We start from the raw sequence: 11,965 nt of genomic DNA on the forward strand, positions 1-11,965 counted from the left end.
TTTGAATTTCATGTTTTCCTTATGTGATGTTCAAACATGCGTCCCACCCTCCTCCCCTCTCACTTCCTCTGTATTTTGACTGGTCGCAGGCCAGTGCTTCTTTTGCATTTGAACAGATAGTGGAAGAAAAGAACCCTATAAAGGGGGTGTGGTGTATTTGTGAAGAAGTTACATTTCCCCTTTCAGATTCCTTTGCCTCCTGTGTTTGCAAATCATTTGAAGTGTACTGCAACTCACTGTGGAAGTGACTGACAGCAGCTCTTAATCTTACTGCCATTTTAAATTAATCTGATTTAAAGAGAAATGTGGGCAATTTCATCTTCCCTTTTAAAAACAAAAACGAATTACAAGAGTCTCCTCTTTATAAGATATTCAAAGTGGAGTGGAAATTTACAACTACTTTTTCAAAGTGTTACCTTGAAAACAAGGAAATGCAAATATGTCAACAGTAAGTTCCTAAGAATTGTAATCAATGGGTCTTTAAATGTATTTTCTAGTGCATTATCCACATGTCACTTTAAAAATAGAATAAGAAAAAAGGCAGACACCAATTTCCATACAGATGTCTCTGTTATCATATTAGAGTGTTGGGCAGTAGAAACAGATATGGAGATAAAGCCATAGGAGTTTGAATAACAGGCATGTGTAGTCTATCATTGCAGGGAATACTCCTTTGTTTTCGATCTATAGTTTCTTTACATTCTTCCCCTGAAAAGTCACAGAGATTCTTTACCATTCTAAGCAGAAGATTAAAGTACATAACCCATTAATTCAGGCAGCTGGTCAGTGTCAGATGGACCTTGCTGAAGTTAACTGTTGCAAGGTTCCATTTCATATCATTAGCAGGTGTGTGTGTGTGTGTGTGTGTGTGTGTGTGTGTGTGTGTGCGTGCGAGTAGACATGAGTCTGTGCTTCTGCTGCCTGCTACGCTGTGCCCTAGTTCTGGGAGAATGAGCAAGTACTTCTCTTCCCAGAGGCCACCACCTAGAAGGGAGAACAGGTAAGCTGCCGGGTCATGACTATAGTGCCATCAGATGCAGTTACCAAGCTAATGTGCTGTGGCTTATTCAAACCCAGTCACTCTGTGCTCTGCTCATGCAGTTGCCAGTACATCTCTTTCATTCAGTGAATCTTATAAAAAACAAACTCTTTCAGTTGTCCAAGTCCTCTGTGAAACAAAATGAAAAGTTCTAACCCACTTTATAGCCTAATAGGTTGACAGAGAACTCTGGATCTTCGTTCTATAAATATGTAATATATAGAAAGACAGTTTGGAAATCACTGATGATGGTAAAATAGCTTGAATATGAAAAAGATGTTGTGCTGTTTTTATTCAACTTTGAAGTAGGACAAAATACATATCCTGGGCCTGAAATGTGGTATTAATGATATATTTAGTTTAAACAGCCAAATATTATATAATTAGACCTAAACTGATAGGACACACAGTAGCATTCATGCGTGTCAGATTTTCAACTATCTCTCATAGCCAGCCACATTCCAGGCATAAGTGCAAGCAGATGTTTGTGCTGACGTGAAGTGTGGAAGACATACCTCACTGCTGCCCAGTGTTCACCATTTGTAGTTCAGAAGTATGACACATCACAGATGCATGGTGAAAGATACGAGCAGAGTCTCGTGCACAAAATCCATGATTGTGTAAAAGAGAACAAATAGTTTTCGATGTGTGGGGGCCTTGGGAGTAGTAGGATAAGAACACTTAGCCACACAGAAGTGGTAACAGTTGACCAATTCATTGAAATGTTGGTAGAATTTAAAAGATGTTAGGGGAGAGAGGATTCAAGAAGAAAACTGTCAACAGTGCATAGGTAAATGTCTGCCTGCCTGAATTTTGGGAACATTACTATATTCATTTATAAGCTGTGTGACCTGTGAGTTTCTTATACATTTGTCTGCATCGGCTAGTTAAATTTCAGATTAGCCTGAAATTTGAGAGTGCACAACGAAATAGGAAGTCCTTAAAGATTGAAACATTGCCACTGGAGACCATGATACAATATAAAACATATAAACATTGAAGCCTTGCCCCTTTATTCTCTTGACTGTTTCCATTGTGACCTTGCAAGTATCTGGTGTGGTAGATCATGTTAATTGGGAGGATGTGTCAAAGTCACTACTGAGGGCATTGCCTCTTTTATGAGATGTGCATTTGAAGTATGGTGTGTAGTGTTTGCAGAGGCACAAGACACAACCAACTTTACCCTGGTAATAGCATGCTGTGCTTATCTACTGTCCTGACTGTGCACCTTTCACACTGGGCAATGTTGATTCCTCCTTAGCACTTACACTACTTGGCTGTTTGTTCCTTGGCCACGCCTTCCCTCTTGAGAAGAAGCTACGTAAAAGGCCACTTACATAGTTCTTCCCTGACCAAGGCTTGCAGCTTGGATTATCTTTTAGGCCTCTTGGATCTAACAGTTGTTCATAGGCACATGTTCTCTACCACCTAATTTTTTGATGTTTTTCTATAATTCTTTTTCTGTATAGCTAAATGTGTTTTTCAGCTCCTACCAGCCTGTCCGTGGACCTCATTGCAGCTCTGATGACACCAGCTGCTACCAGCAAGTAACTTACTCTTTGGGATGAAGTGTGGTTGGCAAGGTGGCTGTGTAAGCTTTTTGTTGTTGGGGTGGTAAAGGTGCTACACTGGCTAGGAGAAATGGTGAGACTGTCACTTAGGCATCCAGTAGATGAAGTGCTTTGGTTTCTTGGGACTCTGAATTAATGCCAATACATCAAGAAATACTGAGAGCCCTGGATCAGAAGTTAACCCCACACTTTACATGTATGTTATAGATCCTCTCCTTTTTCAAAAGGTAATTTTGCAAACATAGATAGTAATAATAATACAGACGTTCATACTCCAAATGTCCGAGTTCTGTTGGAAAGAAAACATAACCGTTGCCTTAAAGTTGAACCAGAAATTAAGAAGTTTCCTATACTAAATATTATTTAGTAAAATTCTGCCTCAAGAATGATTGTTGCTGTGTGTTTCCTCTCAACACAATGAACTACATGTTAACATTCTCTTTCTCACATGGTTCCTTAAGAAGTACCCTTTTATGCCTAGACATTGTATGGAACTATGAAATCCTCCACAGGTAAATTGTAGCTTATGTTTCTGTATTAAGATTACACATCCCTGAGTACTAGATAAGGTAGTAATAATGCCACCCAACCTAAAAAACTGCTCATTGAAAACCTTCTATCAGGTTATCCTGAGCCTTAAGGGATGAATCGTTTTGGTTTTGCTTTAGTTGTGTATTTTCAAAGTTGTTTTCCACTTTGTTTTTTCATTCGATTGGTCTCTGTCCTAAAGGGAATCCCACTTTGGCACACAGTCAGCAGTCTCCTGTGGCACAGGTTCTGGGAACCTTTAAAATGCATGCTTTACCTGTAATTGCCATTCTCTCACTAAAAGCACATCAAGAGCTCACTCCACACCAGTCGCAGACTGTTTCTAGACTGGAGATTTAATTTATAGTTTTCACTCCTGTGAGCTAGAAGATCCTTGAGAGAGCTCCTTTAGTATATCTTATTTTGCAGATAAGTGAGCCAGGTCTCACTTGAGTCTTGGCCCTGGACCTCAGCTCTCCTAGCTTCTGTAATCCTGCCGTTCATTATCATCGAGGCGCTAAAACAAAGGAGAATTGGTTTCTGGTGAAGCACCTTGCAGAATGAAATTGTCGTTGCGATGGGTGTGGCATCTAGAAGGAGAATAGAGGTGAGTATGGGTATGCGTTTATAGTGTTATGCATTTGCTGCATCTTCCTTCAGAATCATGTTTTGTCTCTTTTGTATTTTTTAAGTTGTGGCTGTGTATGTAATCTTCTCAATATACTTTTTCAAACATTAATTTTCTTCTCTGATAGAATGTTTTTACTTTTACATTACTATTCTTCAGCACAGTAGTTCTTAGCCTTCCTGACAGAAACCCTTTAATCTAGTGCCTCATATTATGGTGACACACCCAACCATAAAATTGTTTTTGTTGCTACTTCATAACTCTAATTTTGCTACTGTTATACATGGTGATATAAATATCTGGTAAGCAGTATATCTGATGTTTTCAAAGTTTTTTGAAAATATCATTTGGTAGCCCTCCTCCTGAAGTAGGGAATATGAAGGACAGGTTGAGGACCAGTGCTTTAGCATAAGAAAACATAAAATAATACATGATGACTTAAGGCAGATCTAATGAAAGCTGCTTTGTGGTTTTTATTGTATTGATTACTGCTTAACATTATTTCAGAAAGGAATGAAAATCAAGAATTCTGCATGGTTTCCCATTAGTGTATTCCCCTAGATTTGTGTGAATGGGCTGAAGAAAATCCAAAACTGGGGTTCTCGCTCCAAAGTAAAGCTTATAGTGGCAATGTCTAAATGCTTGCCACAGCATTCAATTGGCAGTTTGATTGCAGTATTCTATGTAGCAGGGTCCTGGATGAGATGAGGAAGAATCTGCAGCCATAGAGAACAGATACATATGCCAGTACCAGTAAGTCAACTAAGAAAATGCTTTCTTCCCTAATCTTGGCCAGGAAGAGGATGTCTGGGAAACCAATTGTAGGTAAGTAATTTTTTTTTCTCCTCTTCCCCTATGTCTCTGATTGCAGTGATCTTTCCTCTTGCAAGGATCTGGATAAATACTGGCTCCTTATTGCATGTTCGCAGACAAGTAGCTGATGGAGAAGTGCACTTTTAAAAGGATTGATGAGCTTAAAAGACACTCGTTAGAGTGCACCTGGATCCTGCCATGACATCACAGGCGAAGCATCAGCCGCGCTCGGGAAAGCATGGCAGCCTTTTTTCACCTCTTTCTTAACAATGAGACGTAGATTGGGCCTGCTCTCTATTCAAGCATCCTTATGAGTAAATGTCTATTTTTACGGTAGAGCTGCACGTTAAAAATAGCTCCAATCAGTGTGACTCTTTTCCCCCATATGTTAAAAAGTTATGCACGAGTTAAAATATCTCAGATTTCTTAAATTCCTTCAAACGCAAAGCACATTCCTTTTTCATTTGGAGGGGGCTGGACTGGGTAGAGGGGAGGGTTAAATACAATCAATATGTGTACTGCATACATCGGGGTGAGGGTGGGGCAGTACCTCCTCAACTCTGTGTGTGTTATTTGGTTTGAGACTTCCCAGTAGCAAAGCTTCTAAACTAAATTTGAAATTTCTGACTGTTAAAAAATTCATTAATATTTGGCGGGCACAGTCTTCTTCCTGGAGCGATTGTTTATTTTTGTTGCTGAGAGCAATTAGCTAGAATAGTCACAGTTGCAGCTGTTAGATACTATAAGCTCCAGTGGAGAGCACAAAGGCCTTATGCACATTTAGAGTCTGTATTTGGATTGTTTTTAATGGGCAATTCTTCTGGAGTCTACTGTGTTAGCAAATTTGATTGGGTGATCCTAAGCCAAATTGAGTGTGCGGCGGGATCATGAGCATGCTGTGTTGATCAGAGTCGCGTCAACACCTTGCTGGTATGTGGAAGCCAAGATGGCTGGGACTGCTCTGTGTCTCCATAAGTTTCTGTCTGCATCCTTTCCAAGCAAACCTGGATGTGGCTCATCAAAACGTTATTTTGTTCTTTCAGGGAGTATTTCCTTTTGTGTTCACTTCTTGACTTGTCGGGGCTTTCATGAGGTAGCCTGTGTATGCAACCATGAAAAGATTTTCATGCAGCCTGGTGCCCATTAATTTGCCTTTTCTCAAGTAGCTTACTAGAGAATCTTGGCTCCAATTTAATCCCTGACACTATAAAAACAGCAGCTCAAATGGAGCGATTGTTGGCGACTTGAATAGTGTCTTCATGCTTGTCTTTGTTCATATGGAAGGAAGAGTATCTACCTACTTCATAGTCGTAATGCTTTAGGATTCATACTATTCTCTTACTCTCTCCATTTACTCCCTTGGCTCTCATGGTCCACTGTGAAGCAGGGAAGTTTGCATAACCCCCTTAGAGTTGATGACTGGCCAGTCACCTGCATATTTTCTGTACTTCAGCCATTTGATGATCTTCATATACTGTATATCTTTCTTACTGCTGACTACAGTTCCTTGAAGAACTCAGCTTTAGATTGCAAGCTGGTAGAAATGGCTGTCAGGTACAAAGCTAGTTTAGTAGCATGTTCATAGAGGAGAATCAGGGTAGACCAGCCTTTTGGTGTGGGGGTAGCAATGAGGGAATTTTGAGAAGTTTTGGTGATTGTATTCCAAAGAGAGAATCTTAGAAGGATACTAAAACCTTGTTCCTGCTGGCTACCCCAAGTCTATTCAAAGTTATCAGATTTTTAGACACTTAAATGTAGGTATTTTTAGACCAGCCTTTCAAATGGCAGTTGATTGACCAGATGACAATCTTTTTGATCAGCCGAGTTACTGAGTCAGGTGAAGTAGTTCTTTAATCATCCTCTCTCCAATAATACCTTTAATATAATTGGGAGGTATTAACACTGGTGAATGGAAATTTCATCTAGCTATTTTAATGAAGTTTTCTTTCCTGAAAAATTTTCTTTAGTGACTTTATACCTAAATGTTATCATAGTCTCTTACAGTATTCATATTTAAAATTATCTACATAAAAGTTTCATCAGTGTGCAGTATATTCTTCCCTTATTCCTTCTGAGTGATAATAAGTGTAGTGATATGACCTGCATATGGGTGGCTACATATATGCTTATGGTGTATATATGCATGCTTGCAGCTGAGTGCATACATATGTGTGTGCATGCATCTAGAGCCAAGAGGCTAATGGTACAGATTTCCCCTGTCACTCCCCACATTGTTTTCTGGGGCAGCGTCTCTTGCAAATCAAAGAGCTTGCCCACCCAACCTATGGCTTGTACTTTATCTATTAGCCATCTCTCTAGCCCCATCTTGATGTATTTCTTATTTCTTCAGGCTCCAAAAATGTCTTGGAAACCAAAAAATATGCTTAGGCATCAAAAATGTTAGACTTGAAGAATGCATATTAGTCATTTTAAATATTGAGATTTGGTTGTAGTATGGTAACAGCTTAAATAAATTAGTAAAGGACCCAGTAGTCCCCACTATCTAAGTTGAAGTGCACACCCGTGCATGGATAAGGGTGTTTTCTGAAATGAACTACACAATATTTAGGAACAGCATTCTGATTACTTATCACCACTGCCCCAGGGGCTTCAGCATCATGTGAACTTAGTTCCCAAATCCAATTTCTAATAGCTATAATAGTATACAGAATAAAAGCACTAGTTTCTGTTCCCTAAGGTCCTGTTACCCTAAATATTATCTGTGGATCAACAGCATTCAGGCCACACAAGAACTTATTAAGACCTACGTACTTTGACAGGCCCACAACTGTGTATGGAAATATCTGCTTCCCCAAAGATTTTAGGTAGTCTGTGCTCACAAAAATTTGAGAAATTCTCAAAAGACAGTGTGGTGGCTCTCAAGCTTGAATGTACTTAAGGCTGATGCAGAACTTGCTAGAACAAAGAGCCCTGGACCCATGTAATGGCTTTGAGGTTTGGGAAGAATACACATGCTGGGAGATAGTCTTCCTCTAGATGTTTTGTAGCATTGGCTGAGGTGCCTCCAGAGCCAGGGTATTCCAACAATCATTTCAAGGGCTGAGTTCAATGAGAGTAGTAAGATCTTTGTGGCCAGATCTAGATTCTTTCATGAAAGTCTAAGGATGGAGCTTGGGAAGCTTACAAAGACTAGGGTGATGAAAAGTGTCTATAGTCATTAGAGGAAGAGCTGATCTATAGGAAGATTGAATAGGACAGGGCAACAGTTTCCAACAAGCTGTTTAATGGGTTGACCAGTGTCTTTGCTTATTTCATCTATCAAAAAGAAAAAAAAATATTGCACATCTCAGCCTTTCAAAGATGCCACTTCGTTCCAAGAAGGAACTCAGATAACTTCTCATCCCTCCCCTGCCAAACATTGAAGAGCAAACACAGACCAGAACTCAGGAGCCGACACAGCCATCTTCCTTTTTAAGTTGCTGTGGAACAGTTCTTGGCAGCTGGCTTGACTGCCTACTGCTTTACCTTTAGGCGTTTTCGTGTGTCCACCCAGTGAGAATGCAGCTACCTTTGAGGCTCTTGACCAGTGTGCTGATCGACTCTGTTAGAAGCACAGGCTCCCTGACACCACCCCTGTTTCCTTGTAAGATTGTAGGGTATGGATTCTGGATGGATATTTAATGGGGACTGACATGTGTTCATGTCAACATGAGAATTATTTAGGTTAAAATATATTTTTTATTTGTATTGGGAAAAAATTAAACAACAGACGAACTGGAAGATTAACATTGGTTTTTTTTCCAATGCCCCCCCCCAATAAAACATTAAAACCATTATTTCTCTTTTGTGTTGGCACTGCATAAATGATGTGTTTAATGGAAAACAGAACAACAGAAAACCTCTTCTCTATTTGTAGTGGGCACAATACTAACCATGTTTGTTCTTTAAAGAAACTTGGGTGCATGAGAAAGGGCATTTTGCCTTCAATTTTCAGATAAGCCCTTAAGAAAAAGTTAGTCATTCAGAGATGTAAAGAGTATCTGCTAAGATGTGACAGGCATGTTTTGTTTTGAGTTTTTTTTTGTTTTGTTTTGCTTTGTTTTTTATTCCTAATAAATGTATTTTGTTTCAGTTTATATAAGTGTGTTTTCTTTAGGACAGTAGTCAAGTTAAAGTTATAAGAATATTTTCTGAAAAGCATGTCCCAGGAATTCCAGGATTGTTTTGTTCATTTTAGGTGTGTGTGGGTGTGGGTGTATGTGGGGGTGTACATGTATGAGTGTGTATGTTTGCAACCTACTATCAGAAAAGGTGTTTGTCAAATGGCCACTAGATTATTCTGGGGGTGTTAGTTGTAAAGGCTAAAAGAAAGCCAGTTCTTCACTGAAGATCCTCTTGTTTTAATGTATTAATTCTTAGACATTTTATAATTCTATTTTGATAATATTTACCCCCATCTCCTCCCAGGCCATTGTGTCTTCATTTTTTAGAAACTCAATCTAAGTCCAGTTTTTGTTGCCTATATTCTCTTGGTTATGTGACCATCCACTAAATCACAGTCAAGCTACTACGGCCTTCTTTTATCTTAGGCCTGTATGAAGCACCTCAGAGTTCTACAAAACACGGTATTGGCATTCTGCTCTCTACTGCTTAGGAAACAAGGTCACTTACTTACAGAGCTGTATTTGAAATTTGGGCTTTAAACATAAGCTGCCCGAACCATTCTCAACACGAAAATGCAGAGACTTGGCACAGTGATGCATACCTGCAGTGCTAGCACTTGGAAGACTAAGACAAGAGAACTGGGAGTAGAGACAAACCTGAGCTATAGAGAGAACGTGTCAGAGAAGGGAGGGAATGAACAAATGAGAGCCCTGAATGCCATGTGAAATAGGTCAAGTGGCTAATGGAGTACTTACTGGTGATATGGAGGTGAGGGGAATGAGGCTTGGGCTGCAGGGTTTGCTAGATGTACAAAGGTGGTGAGTGGCAGGGCCTAAGGTGGTCACACTTGATTGTGTTGTCTCTTGTTTCTTCCATCATGGTGTGCTTTCTTATCTCTGACCAAACAGTTTGTCAAAATTGTGTTTGAAAGAAGCTGGAAAGGAGACCAATTAGCTTATCTGAAGATGATATTGTTTCATTAAAAGTGCTGTGGATACAGCAGCCGGCCATGTTTCCTTCTGCTTCCTTACCCACTCACCCTTTCAGCATGGACACCAGGGAGCTATGTGCTGACTGAGAACCACCTACAAATAGCTGGAGTCTAATGATAATCAAAATCCATCGCTTCGAAGCTTAATTGTGAGAAGTATAAATATTTTAAGGCCCTGCCTGTTCTGAAGTTAAATATTCTTCCCAGGAGATGGATGGGTAGTTTGTGCTTATTATAAAGGATCTGTTGGCTTATGTTGCAACTTCATGGTTGTATCATTAATTTTTGGTTGTACGGAGCAGGAGGTTTCAGTTACCACTGAGAAGTTTCTAGTCTTTTTTTTTTTTTTTCTGGAGACCTTTGGAGTCTAAAGGTTGGATCAGGTTTGAATTCCATGGCCCTATTGCTTCAGGGATGCTCTTTTCTTTCTAGAGGGTGACATTGCTTTTGTGGTGACCTGTTGTTCTTGAATTTCTGATTCTGTCTAGTTATGTAGGGGACTGTTCTTCCTGTCTGGTCTACCCCGGCCTTGGGAAGTGATTTGTCAACTCTGCCCTAGAGCCTGCTGGAGAGAGTTGGCAAACTCTCCTGCCCTGCTGTGAATCCCTCAGGCTTGTGAGGGAGGACAGATGGTAGGGCTAAGCTCGGAGCCACCTCTCCACGTAATGATGAAAAATGACCAGCCTCCTGGTAAGTGGAAATCAGGACCCAAGCAACTTTGAATTCTGGTAAATGACTTTGAAATCAACCTGGAGTGAAGGAAGAAGTTGTTTTTTCTTAATTAACAGTCTGCCCTCTTTATGTTTTGCACTTGAATGTAGGAAAGGTTTTCCTACATGTGTGCTCATCCAGGTGCATACCGTACTTGGACTGCTGAGCCCAGGAGGTAGTCCTGTGTGTTCTTTGGGGTATAAGTAATGTCTGTAAATGCCAGGATGCCTGGCAGGTTCTCAGAAGGGTGTAGAGTTGCCCTCTGTGGGTCATGAGCATCATGAGATTCACTGTCTACACAGCCCTCTTCAGGCTTGCTTGCCTCGCCCATCACTCTCACTAAAGTCATGGTGCCTGGCAGTCCATGCCTCCAGGCTCCTGTGTCTGGAGTCAGTAGTATCATTTAGTCTCTAGGAGATCCTCTCTCTCCTTTGTTGTCTCCATGAAGCATGATATTGGGGCTCTTCTATCTCCCATCTTACTTCTCTATTATTCCTATCCTTAAGTTGTCCGTTTGCCTCCACAAAGGCAATTAATCTGTGGAATATAGCATCCTGGCCTCATCTCTGCTCTACCCATCTTGTCTAACCCATGAGTTATTTGGTTAAGGTTTATAATTTCTATAGGCATCCATTTTTTTCTCCTTTAAAAATGATACCTACCAAAAAAAAAAAAATGATACCTACCTCAAAGTATTGATGAAACTATTAGCATAATTCCTGATACTAGGTACATGTTCGAAAGATGTTAGCTGTTGGGCTGAAATATAGCATAGCAGATAAGAGTACTGGCTGCTCTTCCAGAGGACTTGGGTTTGATTCCTAGCATACACATGGTGGCTCACTACCATCTCTTAACTCCAGTCCCAGGGGATCCAGTGCCGACTTCTGGCCTCCCCAAGCACCAGGTATAGACATGGTTCATAGACATGGTTCATAGACATACATGCGAGCAAAACACCCATACACATATAATTTTTTAAACAATTGAAAAACATGCTTGCTGCTATTTCATTTATTACTATTGTTTCCCTTACCACCCAAAGCAGAAAATGAACAAATCTCTTTGCTGAAGGAATAAAATAAAATAAAATAAAATGGTAGCCCTATGACTACCATTGTCTTGGTCCTAACCACTGGAGGTTGTGTTGAGTTCAGTAAACAGTGACATTATAAGATGTAAGGCTTTCCTTTGCTTGGACCTTTATTGTGGGCCTAAGCATTGTCTACAAACCTGAGGCTGTCTACTTGTCTGGGAGTGAAGAATTTGGTCTATGAGAGGGGTTCCACACCCAGTCTCAAGTTTTTGGAGGATTGTTAGACTAGGATAAAAATCACATGTGTCTGATAGTGTCCCTAAGTAGCACACTTACTGTCTCTGTTACCAACTAATTATAAACAGAACGTGACTTTCTGGGAGACTTGGTAAAATCAGAAAAAAAAAAAAAAAAAAAAGAGCATGCCCCATCTCCTTTTGTTTTGTTTCGACACAGAGTCTCACTATCTTGCAACCCAGGCTGGTCTTGAATAAGCTGTGTAGCTCAGGCTAGCTTCAAACAT

The sequence above is a fragment of the Mus caroli genome, unplaced genomic scaffold (assembly GCF_978045245.1).
Source record: "Mus caroli unplaced genomic scaffold, Mus_caroli_1 scaffold_6, whole genome shotgun sequence".
Lineage (NCBI taxonomy): Eukaryota > Metazoa > Chordata > Mammalia > Rodentia > Muridae > Mus > Mus caroli.